Source organism: Labrus mixtus, chromosome 7 (assembly GCF_963584025.1).
Source record: "Labrus mixtus chromosome 7, fLabMix1.1, whole genome shotgun sequence".
Taxonomy (NCBI): Eukaryota; Metazoa; Chordata; class Actinopteri; order Labriformes; family Labridae; genus Labrus; species Labrus mixtus.
The window spans coordinates 31,431,445-31,450,981 of NC_083618.1; positions in this window are offsets into that span (position 1 = coordinate 31,431,445).

Consider the following 19,537-nt stretch of genomic DNA (forward strand, 5'->3'; position numbering starts at 1 on the left):
CCTTTGTTCCATAGGACATTTATTTAATCTGATCTTCATCAGTGTTAAAATACCTATGAGCCTTTGTTCCATAGGACATTTATTTAATCTGATCTTCATAAGTGTTAAAATACCTATGAGCCTTTGTTTCAGAGGACTTTTATTTAATCTGATCTTCATCAGTGTTAAAATACCTATGAGCCTTTGTTCCAGAGGACGTTTATTTAATCTGATCTTCATCAGTGTTAAAATACCTATGAGCCCTTGTTTCAGGGGACGTTTATATATATACGACTTGATAAAATATGAGCCCCTCAGAGGACGTTTATATAATCTGATAAATACTAACGAGCCTAATAAAGGACGTTTATAGATAAATATATATAGTATCTGTTTTTTAACAGAAGTGGAGAGACCAGAGAGGATAGTCTGCACATATTTAGGGAGTAGGAATAGAGAAAAGAAAATCATCTGATAAAGTTCAAACTGTTGAATTTATTTTTCTGTCTGTTTCTGTGTATGTGTGTGACCACATTATGCTGCGAATTTTGTCTGTTCAAAAGAACGTATAGTCTTATTTAAAATAGGTGGAGAAGTTAGTTTTAACTATCAGAGGATACATTTTGTATTTGGCTGTTGACTGGGAGAATATTGTGCTGATTTTTGTGTGTGTGCGTAGACTCTGTGCATTAACTGCACTGGGTTTGGAGATGATGTTAACTCTTTGACAGCCAGGTTAGACTGGAAGCTCCTGAGAAATTTAGGAGGCGGTCCAAGAGGCGTTGCCTCAAATAGAGAGCCAATTAGATTCCTCCACTCTTCTTCTCTCTGGGGGACACAGAGGGAAGGAAAACACACCCCCAGCAGGGAGACAGCTTTTGAAACAGATAGAAAAAAAAAAAAAAAAAACAATTAATGACAGATATGTGTGTATGTGTGCATATTTCACTGAATTGTTATTGCATTGTGTATATGAATTCAGGGTGACTCTAAGACACTAAACTTTTGTTTTGTTTCTTTCTTTTGTCTTCTCTGTTTTTACTATGTTGTGCGAGAACTGGAGGAGATGGAGTGTCTGAATTGGATCAGTCCAAAAGGCAGATGATGAGAAACCTGGCATTACTTCACAAACACTGGAAGCTTGCAGATGACAGCATGTAGGGATCCTGAATCCAGCTTGATCAAGGCCAATGTGGTTTTATCCACAAACTCTTTCAACAAACATCTGCATTCCTCTATATGTGAATACATTTATTTATAGTCAACATTTTTGACATATGTTTAATTTGTTTTCACATATAGGCTTACAGTATTTCTTTGTATATATCACATTGCAATTATTTAGGAGGAAATCTTGGCAACAGACTGACTAATTGAAGCATTTGGTTAATTAATGGAGTATTGATGAGTTGATTGATCATTTGTGGAGAAGTTGATTTGATTCAAATGCTGTGAATGCTGGTTTCATTATCTGAGTATGGTCTAGCTTGAGAAGGGGCTATTTTTAAGATGGAACATTGACATTATTTCCATAATTTTAAGATAAATAGGTGTGATTAGACGCCTTATGAGAAGCTAGGATCCTCCACAGTGGAATGTGAACAAATGGACCCTTATGTCCAGAGGGTTGCCCAGGGACAGCTGGACAGGAGATTGTATCTGTGACCTGTGTTGTCCTTTGAGTTTATGACATACATATAACTGCAGAAACCCCTGCAGTTGTAGTAAGAGGGGTTGTCCTGAGTCCAGAGAGATACCCAAGAAGAAACAGATGTCCTCATGTGCCCTGTGACATTGTGTATAAATAGCACTCTCAGTGTATGTTCGGGAGAGATCACTTTTGGCTGTGTCTCTCCCAGGTCGAACCATGGCGAGCCTGGCGATGCTGTAACTTGTTTGTCAATAAAATGATCATTATGTAAGCAAGTCAGTGTCAACGGCGAATTTCTGCATCATCAAACATATCAACAACAAGGGAATCCACATCACTGCATTATCATTTGTCTCACCTGACATTAAAAATGTTGTTTTTTGGGCAAAAGTAGCGGACTCAGTTTTGATGCTAGCGCGAGGGAAAGACGCTTAATATCGCTCCAAAGTGGACTCTTTTTTTTATTTTTTTTTACCGCGATGTAATATTTTTATAAAATAGGGTCATATGAAGTCGTTTCTATGAAGGATTCATGTGATGAATTTATGCATAAAACACAAATATGATCCAAACCATATTCTTGGCTGAATTCCTCTAACAACAGGTTTAATCTGCAGCCTGTCACATCTCTCTTGACTCTACTGACCACCGACAGATCAATCCAGTTGAGAGGTGCGGGGCGGACTAAACCATTCTGCGCATTCAGAAGGGGGGAGAGGGGCCTTTGAGACAGACTCCACACTTTTTCAACAAGGAATTCTGAATGTCTGTTTATTTATTCAGACAATTTTAGTGATCTTATTGTGGTTATAACTAAGAGAAAAAAGCGAAATAAGAAATACATTTTTATTTCAGGCCCATGAAGGGCCCCCTCCCCACTGGGGCCCTGGGTAGTCAGTCCCACCTTCCCCCCCACTACGACGCCCCTGGCTGAAGTAACATGATAATAAGTAAAAGGCAGTTATGTGACAGATGGGTCAAACATATACGGTAATTACAATACTTAACAGAAAACCTACTTAAGTAAAAGTAAAAGTACAGATTTTAAAAATGTCTTAAAAAGTAGTAAGTACAGCAAAAAAACGACTCACCTCTGGTGATATCCAGTGGAAGTTTATCAAAACGCGAGGCACAGGCTAGTCGTTGTGTTTGGGTCTGTGCGCGCCAATCAACAGTTCCTGTAACCTGTGCTGAGGGGCTCTAAAGAAAATCTGAAGAAGAAGAAGAAGAAGAAGAAGAAGTGGGAGGAGTCACTTTGATGACACTTTGATTTATACGGCGTGCCGCTGTTATGTTCCTGCTGGCCAGGGCCGGTCCATGGTATAGGCAGTATAGGCAAATGCTTGGGGCCGCCAGCCTCCATAGGGGGCCGCCAGCCTCCATAGGGGGCCCCCAGCCTCCATAGGGGGCCCCAGCCTCCATAGGGGCCCCCAGCCTCCATAGGGGGGCGCCAGCAAATGAGTGCTGCAGAAAAGTTGAAGATAAGAAGAAGAAATAGAAGGAAAAATGCGTTTAAATATCACTAAATATTATTTATCTAATATCATTGTCATGCTTTTATTTAGTTATGATCCAAAAGAAGCCATGAAAACACAACTATCACATATTTAAAAAGGCTCTATTTTCTTGCCTCCTGCTTGACCCATCACAACACAGCTGCTCGTTACCTGCTCGTTGTGGAGGAGAAGGCAGGTGACACTGACCACACCGATTAATATCATGTTTATAAATGACCGTGATGTAAACAACAACAACAACAAAGCCCTCAGGAGCCCAGGGACTTAAAAAAGAAGAAGAGGAGGAAAAATGTGAAAAAGACACAGAGGTAAGGAGCTGCACAGATCAGTTATCAGTTGTAGTGAAGATACCTCGTTATGGATGGATGATAGTAACGTCAGTGTTTCCTAGCTCCAGTTAACATCAGTTATTTCCACTGTACTTTTATTAGATTAAGATTATTCATGTTAAGAAAATAACCAGTGTAAGAAATACACTTTTGTTGTTATAATGTTGTTTGGGACACAAAACCTACTTTTATATTTATTTACATCTTTGTGTATTTAGTTAGCTTTCACCCTAGTCGATTAAAATGTATATTTTCCTCCTCCTGTTGTCATTAATAGTTTGAAGCTCTTGCCTTTAGAGTATTGATGTCTGAGAGCATGAATGCATTTTGTGCATGAAGTCCTCTCTGTATAGATATGTGTTCATGTTGTAGATCTGGATGAAGTCCTCTCTGTATAGATATGTGTTCATGTTGTAGATCTGGATGAAGTCCTCTCTGTATAGATATGTGTTCATGTTGTAGATCTGGATGAAGTCCTCTCTGTATAGATATGTGTTCATGTTGTAGATCTGGATGAAGTCCTCTCTGTATAGATATGTGTTCATGTTGATGTCTGGATGAAGTCCTCTCTGTATAGATATGTGTTCATGTTGTAGATCTGGATGAAGTCCTCTCTGTATAGATATGTGTTCATGTTGTAGATCTGGATGAAGTCCTCTCTGTATAGATATGTGTTCATGTTGATGTCTGGATGAAGTCCTCTCTGTATAGATATGTGTTCATGTTGTAGATCTGGATGAAGTCCTCTCTGTATAGATATGTGTTCATGTTGTAGATCTGGATGAAGTCCTCTCTGTATAGATATGTGTTCATGTTGATGTCTGGATGAAGTCCTCTCTGTATAGATATGTGTTCATGTTGATGTCTGGATGAAGTCCTCTCTGTATAGATATGTGTTCATGTTGATGTCTGGATGAAGTCCTCTCTGTATAGATATGTGTTCATGTTGATGTCTGGTTAATGTCCTCTCTGTATAGATATGTGTTCATGTTGAAGTCCTCTCTGTATAGATATGTGTTCATGTTGATGTCTGGTTGAAGTCCTCTCTGTATAGATATGTGTTCATGTTGATGTCTGGTTGAAGTCCTCTCTGTATAGATATGTGTTCATGTTGATGTCTGGATGAAGTCCTCTCTGTATAGATATGTGTTCATGTTGATGTCTGGATGAAGTCCTCTCTGTATAGATATGTGTTCATGTTGATGTCTGGTTAATGTCCTCTCTGTATAGATATGTGTTCATGTTGAAGTCCTCTCTGTATAGATATGTGTTCATGTTGATGTCTGGATGAAGTCCTCTCTGTATAGATATGTGTTCATGTTGATGTCTGGTTAATGTCCTCTCTGTATAGATATGTGTTCATGTTGAAGTCCTCTCTGTATAGATATGTGTTCATGTTGAAGTCCTCTCTGTATAGATATGTGTTCATGTTGAAGTCCTCTCTGTATAGATATGTGTTCATGTTGATGTCTGGATGAAGTCCTCTCTGTATAGATATGTGTTCATGTTGATGTCTGGATGAAGTCCTCTCTGTATAGATATGTGTTCATGTTGTAGGTCTGGATGAAGTCCTCTCTGTATAGATATGTGTTCATGTTGTAGATCTGGATGAAGTCCTCTCTGTATAGATATGTGTTCATGTTGATGTCTGGATGAAGTCCTCTCTGTATAGATATGTGTTCATGTTGTAGATCTGGATGAAGTCCTCTCTGTATAGATATGTGTTCATGTTGATGTCTGGATGAAGTCCTCTCTGTATAGATATGTGTTCATGTTGATGTCTGGTTGAAGTCCTCTCTGTATAGATATGTGTTCATGTTGTAGGTCTGGATGAAGTCCTCTCTGTATAGATATGTGTTCATGTTGTAGATCTGGTTGAAGTCCTCTCTGTATAGATATGTGTTCATGTTGTAGATCTGGATGAAGTCCTCTCTGTATAGATATGTGTTCATGTTGTAGATCTGGATGAAGTCCTCTCTGTATAGATATGTGTTCATGTTGATGTCTGGATGAAGTCCTCTCTGTATAGATATGTGTTCATGTTGATGTCTGGATGAAGTCCTCTCTGTATAGATATGTGTTCATGTTGATGTCTGGATGAAGTCCTCTCTGTATAGATATGTGTTCATGTTGATGTCTGGATGAAGTCCTCTCTGTACAGATATGTGTTCATGTTGTAGATCTGGATGAAGTCCTCTCTGTATAGATATGTGTTCATGTTGATGTCTGGATGAAGTCCTCTCTGTATAGATATGTGTTCATGTTGTAGATCTGGATGAAGTCCTCTCTGTATAGATATGTGTTCATGTTGTAGATCTGGATGAAGTCCTCTCTGTATAGATATGTGTTCATGTTGATGTCTGGATGAAGTCCTCTCTGTATAGATATGTGTTCATGTTGTAGATCTGGATGAAGTCCTCTCTGTATAGATATGTGTTCATGTTGTAGATCTGGATGAAGTCCTCTCTGTACAGATATGTGTTCATGTTGTAGATCTGGATAAAGTCCTCTCTGTATAGATATGTGTTCATGTTGATGTCTGGATGAAGTCCTCTCTGTATAGATATATGTTCATGTTGTAGATCTGGATGAAGTCCTCTCTGTATAGATATGTGTTCATGTTGTAGGTCTGGTTGAAGTCCTCTCTGTATAGATATGTGTTCATGTTGATGTCTGGTTGAAGTCCTCTCTGTATAGATATGTGTTCATGTTGTAGATCTGGATGAAGTCCTCTCTGTATAGATATGTGTTCATGTTGATGTCTGGATGAAGTCCTCTCTGTATAGATATGTGTTCATGTTGTAGATCTGGATGAAGTCCTCTCTGTATAGATATGTGTTCATGTTGTAGATCTGGATGAAGTCCTCTCTGTATAGATATGTGTTCATGTTGTAGATCTGGTTGAAGTCCTCTCTGTATAGATATGTGTTCATGTTGTAGATCTGGATGAAGTCCTCTCTGTATAGATATATGTTCATGTTGATGTCTGGATGAAGTCCTCTCTGTATAGATATGTGTTCATGTTGATTTCTGGTTGAAGTCCTCTCTGTATAGATATGTGTTCATGTTGTAGATCTGGATGAAGTCCTCTCTGTATAGATATGTGTTCATGTTGTAGATCTGGATGAAGTCCTCTCTGTATAGATATGTGTTCATGTTGTAGATCTGGTTGAAGTCCTCTCTGTATAGATATGTGTTCATGTTGATGTCTGGATGAAGTCCTCTCTGTATAGATATATGTTCATGTTGTAGATCTGGATGAAGTCCTCTCTGTATAGATATGTGTTCATGTTGTAGATCTGGTTGAAGTCCTCTCTGTATAGATATGTGTTCATGTTGATGTCTGGATGAAGTCCTCTCTGTATAGATATATGTTCATGTTGTAGATCTGGTTGAAGTCCTCTCTGTATAGATATGTGTTCATGTTGTAGATCTGGTTGAAGTCCTCTCTGTATAGATATGTGTTCATGTTGATGTCTGGATGAAGTCCTCTCTGTATAGATATGTGTTCATGTTGATGTCTGGATGAAGTCCTCTCTGTATAGATATGTGTTCATGTTGTAGATCTGGATGAAGTCCTCTCTGTATAGATATGTGTTCATGTTGTAGATCTGGTTGAAGTCCTCTCTGTATAGATATGTGTTCATGTTGTAGATCTGGATGAAGTCCTCTCTGTATAGATATGTGTTCATGTTGATGTCTGGATGAAGTCCTCTCTGTATAGATATGTGTTCATGTTGTAGATCTGGATGAAGTCCTCTCTGTATAGATATATGTTCATGTTGTAGATCTGGTTGAAGTCCTCTCTGTATAGATATGTGTTCATGTTGTAGATCTGGTTGAAGTCCTCTCTGTATAGATATGTGTTCATGTTGTAGATCTAGATGAAGTCCTCTCTGTATAGATATGTGTTCATGTTGATGTCTGGATGAAGTCCTCTCTGTATAGATATGTGTTCATGTTGATGTCTGGATGAAGTCCTCTCTGTATAGATATGTGTTCATGTTGTAGATCTGGATGAAGTCCTCTCTGTATAGATATGTGTTCATGTTGTAGATCTGGATGAAGTCCTCTCTGTATAGATATGTGTTCATGTTGATGTCTGGATGAAGTCCTCTCTGTATAGATATGTGTTCATGTTGATGTCTGGTTGAAGTCCTCTCTGTATAGATATGTGTTCATGTTGATGTCTGGATGAAGTCCTCTCTGTATAGATATGTGTTCATGTTGATGTCTGGTTGAAGTCCTCTCTGTATAGATATGTGTTCATGTTGATGTCTGGATGAAGTCCTCTCTGTATAGATATGTGTTCATGTTGATGTCTGGATGAAGTCCTCTCTGTATAGATATGTGTTCATGTTGATGTCTGGATGAAGTCCTCTCTGTATTGATATGTGTTCATGTTGATGTCTGGATGAAGTCCTCTCTGTATTGATATGTGTTCATGTTGATGTCTGGATGAAGTCCTCTCTGTATAGATATGTGTTCATGTTGTAGATCTGGTTGAAGTCCTCTCTGTATAGATATGTGTTCATGTTGATGTCTGGATGAAGTCCTCTCTGTATTGATATGTGTTCATGTTGATGTCTGGATGAAGTCCTCTCTGTATAGATATGTGTTCATGTTGTAGATCTGGTTGAAGTCCTCTCTGTATAGATATGTGTTCATGTTGTAGATCTGGATGAAGTCCTCTCTGTATAGATATGTGTTCATGTTGATGTCTGGATGAAGTCCTCTCTGTATAGATATGTGTTCATGTTGTAGATCTGGATGAAGTCCTCTCTGTATAGATATGTGTTCATGTTGTAGATCTGGATGAAGTCCTCTCTGTATAGATATGTGTTCATGTTGATGTCTGGATGAAGTCCTCTCTGTATAGATATGTGTTCATGTTGTAGATCTGGATGAAGTCCTCTCTGTATAGATATGTGTTCATGTTGTAGATCTGGATGAAGTCCTCTCTGTATAGATATATGTTCATGTTGATGTCTGGATGAAGTCCTCTCTGTATAGATATGTGTTCATGTTGTAGATCTGGTTAAAGTCCTCTCTGTATAGATATGTGTTCATGTTGTAGATCTGGTTAAAGTCCTCTCTGTATAGATATGTGTTCATGTTGTAGATCTGGTTGAAGTCCTCTCTGTATAGATATGTGTTCATGTTGTAGATCTGGATGAAGTCCTCTCTGTATAGATATGTGTTCATGTTGATGTCTGGATGAAGTCCTCTCTGTATAGATATGTGTTCATGTTGTAGATCTGGATGAAGTCCTCTCTGTATAGATATGTGTTCATGTTGTAGATCTGGATGAAGTCCTCTCTGTATAGATATGTGTTCATGTTGTAGATCTGGTTGAAGTCCTCTCTGTATAGATATGTGTTCATGTTGTAGATCTGGATGAAGTCCTCTCTGTATAGATATGTGTTCATGTTGTAGATCTGGATGAAGTCCTCTCTGTATAGATATGTGTTCATGTTGATGTCTGGATGAAGTCCTCTCTGTATAGATATGTGTTCATGTTGATGTCTGGTTGAAGTCCTCTCTGTATAGATATGTGTTCATGTTGTAGATCTGGATGAAGTCCTCTCTGTATAGATATGTGTTCATGTTGATGTCTGGATGAAGTCCTCTCTGTATAGATATGTGTTCATGTTGATGTCTGGTTGAAGTCCTCTCTGTATAGATATGTGTTCATGTTGTAGATCTGGATGAAGTCCTCTCTGTATAGATATGTGTTCATGTTGATGTCTGGATGAAGTCCTCTCTGTATAGATATGTGTTCATGTTGATGTCTGGTTGAAGTCCTCTCTGTATAGATATGTGTTCATGTTGATGTCTGGTTGAAGTCCTCTCTGTATAGATATGTGTTCATGTTGATGTCTGGTTGAAGTCCTCTCTGTATAGATATGTGTTCATGTTGTAGATCTGGTTGAAGTCCTCTCTGTATAGATATGTGTTCATGTTGTAGATCTGGTTGAAGTCCTCTCTGTATAGATATGTGTTCATGTTGATGTCTGGATGAAGTCCTCTCTGTATAGATATGTGTTCATGTTGTAGATCTGGATGAAGTCCTCTCTGTATAGATATGTGTTCATGTTGATGTCTGGATGAAGTCCTCTCTGTATAGATATGTGTTCATGTTGTAGATCTGGATGAAGTCCTCTCTGTATAGATATGTGTTCATGTTGTAGATCTGGATGAAGTCCTCTCTGTATAGATATGTGTTCATGTTGTAGATCTGGTTGAAGTCCTCCCTGTATAGATATGTGTTCATGTTGTAGATCTGGATGAAGTCCTCTCTGTATAGATATGTGTTCATGTTGTAGATCTGGATGAAGTCCTCTCTGTATAGATATGTGTTCATGTTGTAGATCTGGATGAAGTCCTCTCTGTATAGATATGTGTTCATGTTGTAGATCTGGATGAAGTCCTCTCTGTATAGATATGTGTTCATGTTGATGTCTGGATGAAGTCCTCTCTGTATAGATATGTGTTCATGTTGATGTCTGGATGAAGTCCTCTCTGTATAGATATGTGTTCATGTTGATGTCTGGTTGAAGTCCTCTCTGTATAGATATGTGTTCATGTTGATGTCTGGATGAAGTCCTCTCTGTATAGATATGTGTTCATGTTGATGTCTGGATGAAGTCCTCTCTGTATAGATATGTGTTCATGTTGATGTCTGGTTGAAGTCCTCTCTGTATAGATATGTGTTCATGTTGTAGATCTGGTTGAAGTCCTCTCTGTATAGATATGTGTTCATGTTGTAGATCTGGTTGAAGTCCTCTCTGTATAGATATGTGTTCATGTTGTAGATCTGGTTGAAGTCCTCTCTGTATAGATATGTGTTCATGTTGTAGATCTGGTTGAAGTCCTCTCTGTATAGATATGTGTTCATGTTGATGTCTGGATGAAGTCCTCTCTGTATAGATATGTGTTCATGTTGTAGATCTGGATGAAGTCCTCTCTGTATAGATATGTGTTCATGTTGATGTCTGGATGAAGTCCTCTCTGTATAGATATATGTTCATGTTGTAGATCTGGATGAAGTCCTCTCTGTATAGATATGTGTTCATGTTGTAGATCTGGATGAAGTCCTCTCTGTATAGATATGTGTTCATGTTGTAGATCTGGTTGAAGTCCTCTCTGTATAGATATGTGTTCATGTTGTAGATCTGGTTGAAGTCCTCTCTGTATAGATATGTGTTCATGTTGATGTCTGGATGAAGTCCTCTCTGTATAGATATGTGTTCATGTTGTAGATCTGGTTGAAGTCCTCTCTGTATAGATATGTGTTCATATTGTAGATCTGGATGAAGTCCTCTCTGTATAGATATGTGTTCATGTTGATGTCTGGATGAAGTCCTCTCTGTATAGATATGTGTTCATGTTGATGTCTGGTTGAAGTCCTCTCTGTATAGATATGTGTTCATGTTGTAGATCTGGATGAAGTCCTCTCTGTATAGATATGTGTTCATGTTGTAGATCTGGTTGAAGTCCTCTCTGTATAGATATGTGTTCATATTGTAGATCTGGATGAAGTCCTCTCTGTATAGATATGTGTTCATATTGTAGATCTGGATGAAGTCCTCTCTGTATAGATATGTGTTCATATTGTAGATCTGGATGAAGTCCTCTCTGTATAGATATGTGTTCATGTTGATGTCTGGATGAAGTCCTCTCTGTATAGATATGTGTTCATGTTGATGTCTGGATGAAGTCCTCTCTGTATAGATATGTGTTCATGTTGATGTCTGGTTGAAGTCCTCTCTGTATAGATATGTGTTCATGTTGATGTCTGGATGAAGTCCTCTCTGTATAGATATGTGTTCATGTTGTAGATCTGGATGAAGTCCTCTCTGTATAGATATGTGTTCATGTTGATGTCTGGTTGAAGTCCTCTCTGTATAGATATGTGTTCATGTTGATGTCTGGATGAAGTCCTCTCTGTATAGATATGTGTTCATGTTGTAGATCTGGATGAAGTCCTCTCTGTATAGATATGTGTTCATGTTGTAGATCTGGATGAAGTCCTCTCTGTATAGATATGTGTTCATGTTGATGTCTGGATGAAGTCCTCTCTGTATAGATATGTGTTCATGTTGATGTCTGGATGAAGTCCTCTCTGTATAGATATGTGTTCATGTTGATGTCTGGTTGAAGTCCTCTCTGTATAGATATGTGTTCATGTTGATGTCTGGATGAAGTCCTCTCTGTATAGATATGTGTTCATGTTGTAGATCTGGATGAAGTCCTCTCTGTATAGATATGTGTTCATGTTGTAGATCTGGATGAAGTCCTCTCTGTATAGATATGTGTTCATGTTGATGTCTGGATGAAGTCCTCTCTGTATAGATATGTGTTCATGTTGATGTCTGGATGAAGTCCTCTCTGTATAGATATGTGTTCATGTTGTAGATCTGGATGAAGTCCTCTCTGTATAAATATGTGTTCATGTTGTAGATCTGGATGAAGTCCTCTCTGTATAGATATGTGTTCATGTTGATGTCTGGATGAAGTCCTCTCTGTATAGATATGTGTTCATGTTGTAGATCTGGATGAAGTCCTCTCTGTATAGATATGTGTTCATGTTGTAGATCTGGTTGAAGTCCTCTCTGTATAGATATGTGTTCATGTTGTAGATCTGGTTGAAGTCCTCTCTGTATAGATATGTGTTCATGTTGATGTCTGGATGAAGTCCTCTCTGTATAGATATGTGTTCATGTTGTAGATCTGGATGAAGTCCTCTCTGTATAGATATGTGTTCATGTTGTAGATCTGGTTGAAGTCCTCTCTGTATAGATATGTGTTCATGTTGTAGATCTGGTTGAAGTCCTCTCTGTATAGATATGTGTTCATGTTGTAGATCTGGTTGAAGTCCTCTCTGTATAGATATGTGTTCATGTTGATGTCTGGATGAAGTCCTCTCTGTATAGATATGTGTTCATGTTGATGTCTGGATGAAGTCCTCTCTGTATAGATATGTGTTCATGTTGATGTCTGGTTGAAGTCCTCTCTGTATAGATATGTGTTCATGTTGTAGATCTGGATGAAGTCCTCTCTGTATAGATATGTGTTCATGTTGTAGATCTGGATGAAGTCCTCTCTGTATAGATATGTGTTCATGTTGTAGATCTGGATGAAGTCCTCTCTGTATAGATATGTGTTCATGTTGTAGATCTGGATGAAGTCCTCTCTGTATAGATATGTGTTCATGTTGTAGATCTGGATGAAGTCCTCTCTGTATAGATATGTGTTCATGTTGTAGATCTGGATGAAGTCCTCTCTGTATAGATATGTGTTCATGTTGTAGATCTGGATGAAGTCCTCTCTGTATAGATATGTGTTCATGTTGTAGATCTGGATGAAGTCCTCTCTGTATAGATATGTGTTCATGTTGTAGATCTGGATGAAGTCCTCTCTGTATAGATATGTGTTCATGTTGTAGATCTGGATGAAGTCCTCTCTGTATAGATATGTGTTCATGTTGATGTCTGGATGAAGTCCTCTCTGTATAGATATGTGTTCATGTTGATGTCTGGATGAAGTCCTCTCTGTATAGATATGTGTTCATGTTGTAGATCTGGTTGAAGTCCTCTCTGTATAGATATGTGTTCATGTTGTAGATCTGGATGAAGTCCTCTCTGTATAGATATGTGTTCATGTTCTAGATCTGGTTGAAGTCCTCTCTGTATAGATATGTGTTCATGTTGATGTCTGGATGAAGTCCTCTCTGTATAGATATGTGTTCATGTTGATGTCTGGGTGAAGTCCTCTCTGTATAGATATGTGTTCATGTTGTAGATCTGGATGAAGTCCTCTCTGTATAGATATGTGTTCATGTTGATGTCTGGATGAAGTCCTCTCTGTATAGATATGTGTTCATGTTGTAGATCTGGATGAAGTCCTCTCTGTATAGATATGTGTTCATGTTGATGTCTGGTTGAAGTCCTCTCTGTATAGATATGTGTTCATGTTGATGTCTGGATGAAGTCCTCTCTGTATAGATATGTGTTCATGTTGTAGATCTGGATGAAGTCCTCTCTGTATAGATATGTGTTCATGTTGTAGATCTGGTTGAAGTCCTCTCTGTATAGATATGTGTTCATGTTGTAGATCTGGATGAAGTCCTCTCTGTATAGATATGTGTTCATGTTGTAGATCTGGATGAAGTCCTCTCTGTATAGATATGTGTTCATGTTGATGTCTGGTTGAAGTCCTCTCTGTATAGATATGTGTTCATGTTGATGTCTGGTTGAAGTCCTCTCTGTATAGATATGTGTTCATGTTGTAGATCTGGTTGAAGTCCTCTCTGTATAGATATGTGTTCATGTTGTAGATCTGGATGAAGTCCTCTCTGTATAGATATGTGTTCATGTTGTAGATCTGGATGAAGTCCTCTCTGTATAGATATGTGTTCATGTTGTAGATCTGGATGAAGTCCTCTCTGTATAGATATGTGTTCATGTTGATGTCTGGTTGAAGTCCTCTCTGTATAGATATGTGTTCATGTTGTAGATCTGGTTGAAGTCCTCTCTGTATAGATATGTGTTCATGTTGATGTCTGGATGAAGTCCTCTCTGTATAGATATGTGTTCATGTTGATGTCTGGTTGAAGTCCTCTCTGTATAGATATGTGTTCATGTTGATGTCTGGATGAAGTCCTCTCTGTATAGATATGTGTTCATGTTGATGTCTGGATGAAGTCCTCTCTGTATAGATATGTGTTCATGTTGTAGATCTGGATGAAGTCCTCTCTGTATAGATATGTGTTCATGTTGTAGATCTGGATGAAGTCCTCTCTGTATAGATATGTGTTCATGTTGTAGATCTGGATGAAGTCCTCTCTGTATAGATATGTGTTCATGTTGATGTCTGGATGAAGTCCTCTCTGTATAGATATGTGTTCATGTTGATGTCTGGATGAAGTCCTCTCTGTATAGATATGTGTTCATGTTGATGTCTGGATGAAGTCCTCTCTGTATAGATATGTGTTCATGTTGTAGATCTGGATGAAGTCCTCTCTGTATAGATATGTGTTCATGTTGATGTCTGGATGAAGTCCTCTCTGTATAGATATGTGTTCATGTTGATGTCTGGATGAAGTCCTCTCTGTATAGATATGTGTTCATGTTGATGTCTGGATGAAGTCCTCTCTGTATAGATATGTGTTCATGTTGTAGATCTGGATGAAGTCCTCTCTGTATAGATATGTGTTCATGTTGATGTCTGGATGAAGTCCTCTCTGTATAGATATGTGTTCATGTTGTAGATCTGGATGAAGTCCTCTCTGTATAGATATGTGTTCATGTTGTAGATCTGGATGAAGTCCTCTCTGTATAGATATGTGTTCATGTTGATGTCTGGATGAAGTCCTCTCTGTATAGATATGTGTTCATGTTGATGTCTGGATGAAGTCCTCTCTGTATAGATATGTGTTCATGTTGTAGATCTGGATGAAGTCCTCTCTGTATAGATATGTGTTCATGTTGATGTCTGGATGAAGTCCTCTCTGTATAGATATGTGTTCATGTTGTAGATCTGGATGAAGTCCTCTCTGTATAGATATGTGTTCATGTTGATGTCTGGATGAAGTCCTCTCTGTATAGATATGTGTTCATGTTGATGTCTGGATGAAGTCCTCTCTGTATAGATATGTGTTCATGTTGTAGATCTGGATGAAGTCCTCTCTGTATAGATATGTGTTCATGTTGTAGATCTGGTTGAAGTCCTCTCTGTATAGATATGTGTTCATGTTGATGTCTGGATGAAGTCCTCTCTGTATAGATATGTGTTCATGTTGATGTCTGGATGAAGTCCTCTCTGTATAGATATGTGTTCATGTTGATGTCTGGTTGAAGTCCTCTCTGTATAGATATGTGTTCATGTTGATGTCTGGATGAAGTCCTCTCTGTATAGATATGTGTTCATGTTGATGTCTGGATGAAGTCCTCTCTGTATAGATATGTGTTCATGTTGATGTCTGGATGAAGTCCTCTCTGTATAGATATGTGTTCATGTTGATGTCTGGATGAAGTCCTCTCTGTATAGATATGTGTTCATGTTGATGTCTGGATGAAGTCCTCTCTGTATAGATATGTGTTCATGTTGTAGATCTGGTTGAAGTCCTCTCTGTATAGATATGTGTTCATGTTGATGTCTGGATGAAGTCCTCTCTGTATAGATATGTGTTCATGTTGTAGATCTGGATGAAGTCCTCTCTGTATAGATATGTGTTCATGTTGTAGATCTGGATGAAGTCCTCTCTGTATAGATATGTGTTCATGTTGTAGATCTGGTTGAAGTCCTCTCTGTATAGATATGTGTTCATGTTGTAGATCTGGATGAAGTCCTCTCTGTATAGATATGTGTTCATGTTGATGTCTGGATGAAGTCCTCTCTGTATAGATATGTGTTCATGTTGTAGATCTGGATGAAGTCCTCTCTGTATAGATATGTGTTCATGTTGATGTCTGGATGAAGTCCTCTCTGTATAGATATGTGTTCATGTTGTAGATCTGGATGAAGTCCTCTCTGTATAGATATGTGTTCATGTTGATGTCTGGATGAAGTCCTCTCTGTATAGATATGTGTTCATGTTGATGTCTGGATGAAGTCCTCTCTGTATAGATATGTGTTCATGTTGTAGATCTGGATGAAGTCCTCTCTGTATAGATATGTGTTCATGTTGATGTCTGGATGAAGTCCTCTCTGTATAGATATGTGTTCATGTTGTAGATCTGGATGAAGTCCTCTCTGTATAGATATGTGTTCATGTTGTAGATCTGGATGAAGTCCTCTCTGTATAGATATGTGTTCATGTTGATGTCTGGATGAAGTCCTCTCTGTATAGATATGTGTTCATGTTGTAGATCTGGATGAAGTCCTCTCTGTATAGATATGTGTTCATGTTGTAGATCTGGATGAAGTCCTCTCTGTATAGATATGTGTTCATGTTGTAGATCTGGATGAAGTCCTCTCTGTATAGATATGTGTTCATGTTGTAGATCTGGATGAAGTCCTCTCTGTATAGATATGTGTTCATGTTGATGTCTGGATGAAGTCCTCTCTGTATAGATATGTGTTCATGTTGATGTCTGGATGAAGTCCTCTCTGTATAGATATGTGTTCATGTTGATGTCTGGATGAAGTCCTCTCTGTATAGATATGTGTTCATGTTGATGTCTGGATGAAGTCCTCTCTGTATAGATATGTGTTCATGTTGTAGATCTGGATGAAGTCCTCTCTGTATAGATATGTGTTCATGTTGTAGATCTGGATGAAGTCCTCTCTGTATAGATATGTGTTCATGTTGTAGATCTGGTTGAAGTCCTCTCTGTATAGATATGTGTTCATGTTGTAGATCTGGATGAAGTCCTCTCTGTATAGATATGTGTTCATGTTGTAGGTCTGGTTGAAGTCCTCTCTGTATAGATATGTGTTCATGTTGTAGATCTGGATGAAGTCCTCTCTGTATAGATATGTGTTCATGTTGTAGATCTGGATGAAGTCCTCTCTGTATAGATATATGTTCATGTTGTAGATCTGGATGAAGTCCTCCCTGTATAGATATATGTTCATGTTGTAGATCTGGATGAAGTCCTCTCTGTATAGATATGTGTTCATGTTGATGTCTGGTTGAAGTCCTCTCTGTATAGATATGTGTTCATGTTGTAGATCTGGATGAAGTCCTCTCTGTATAGATATGTGTTCATGTTGATGTCTGGATGAAGTCCTCTCTGTATAGATATATGTTCATGTTGATGTCTGGATGAAGTCCTCTCTGTATAGATATGTGTTCATGTTGTAGATCTGGATGAAGTCCTCTCTGTATAGATATGTGTTCATGTTGATGTCTGGTTGAAGTCCTCTCTGTATAGATATGTGTTCATGTTGATGTCTGGATGAAGTCCTCTCTGTATAGATATGTGTTCATGTTGATGTCTGGATGAAGTCCTCTCTGTATAGATATGTGTTCATGTTGATGTCTGGATGAAGTCCTCTCTGTATAGATATGTGTTCATGTTGATGTCTGGTTGAAGTCCTCTCTGTATAGATATGTGTTCATGTTGTAGATCTGGATGAAGTCCTCTCTGTATAGATATGTGTTCATGTTGATGTCTGGATGAAGTCCTCTCTGTATAGATATGTGTTCATGTTGATGTCTGGATGAAGTCCTCTCTGTATAGATATGTGTTCATGTTGTAGATCTGGATGAAGTCCTCTCTGTATAGATATGTGTTCATGTTGTAGATCTGGATGAAGTCCTCTCTGTATAGATATGTGTTCATGTTGATGTCTGGTTGAAGTCCTCTCTGTATAGATATGTGTTCATGTTGATGTCTGGATGAAGTCCTCTCTGTATAGATATGTGTTCATGTTGATGTCTGGTTGAAGTCCTCTCTGTATAGATATGTGTTCATGTTGATGTCTGGATGAAGTCCTCTCTGTATAGATATGTGTTCATGTTGTAGATCTGGATGAAGTCCTCTCTGTATAGATATGTGTTCATGTTGTAGATCTGGATGAAGTCCTCTCTGTATAGATATGTGTTCATGTTGATGTCTGGATGAAGTCCTCTCTGTATAGATATGTGTTCATGTTGATGTCTGGATGAAGTCCTCTCTGTATAGATATGTGTTCATGTTGTAGATCTGGTTGAAGTCCTCTCTGTATAGATATGTGTTCATGTTGATGTCTGGATGAAGTCCTCTCTGTATAGATATGTGTTCATGTTGATGTCTGGATGAAGTCCTCTCTGTATAGATATGTGTTCATGTTGATGTCTGGATGAAGTCCTCTCTGTATAGATATGTGTTCATGTTGTAGGTCTGGTTCTAAGGTAAACATTTGGGCTCACATGAAAAACTATGTTGATGTTTCTGTACTGCTCTGAACAGAAATTAATTTTTTGTGTTCACACTATATTATAAAATGTAGATTGTTTCACAAATTCTCATCTTCTCTCTCCAGATGCAATCATAAATATTTAAATCCATCCCCTGCTGTGCCTGGGCCGTCTGTGACCACTTCTGCTCCCTGCACTGTTTGATATTGTTTGTTCTGTTACACTAGTTATTTGTATTTATTTATAAGAAATATTAGAGTTATAACCATTTTATTCATGTTTGTTGATAAGTATTTTTTATTTTAAAATAAAGAAATTCTGTTAAATATAAAGCTGTAAGCTCTTTAAGTTGATGAATATTGTCTTTGATGGTCAAACTGTCTGAAACATAGGGGCAACGGCTGAAATCTTGCCTAGGGCACCAAAATGGTTAGGGGCCGGCTCTGCTGCTGGCTTTAAGGCAGCGATCGCTCCGTGACAGAAGAGAAGTCTGTTAACAGATTCTTCACACATTCATTCACTAACTTATTAACAACGTTTCAACTGTCACATCACATCAACATGTTGGTGAAAATGTCTCTAAACGAAGGAACACTACACCAAATCCACAAAATAAAATGTTCTACTTCAAAATTAAACCCTTTACGTAAGATTTCAGCAGCTGTGTAAACGTTGTTCAATATCTTAAACTGCATTTCTTTTATTTTAGGAACGACTGGCCATTTAAGATACTTACAATATTTATCAGTTATCATTGTATCATTTCCTAATCTTAATTTAGCAGGTGAGTTCAAATCAGAAAATAATATGCATTTCAAAGCCTCTCCAGTAAACCTATTGTTACATTTTACTTTCTCTGATGTGAATTATTTTCACTTCTGGAAGTTTAACTGAAACATTTGAATATGTCAGCGTGTTTTGTATCATGCGTTTTAAAGGAGGCGGGGCTTTAGAAATGTGAGAGAATTCTCTGTAGGAGCAATTAACATGAAACTTTTCAATAAAATAATGAAACTGTAAGAATTGGCCACATTCATCCATTAAATCAACAACAAATACAATCTTTTTCTCGTACCATTCTTTTTTGAACAAAGTCTTTCTATTGAGTGTAATGGTCCTATTCGTCCACAGGGTGGAGCCATGTGCTCTGAAGTTTTGGGTAAATATCATTTTCCAGTGATGCAGAATGTGTTTATGGAAGTTTGAGAGCTTG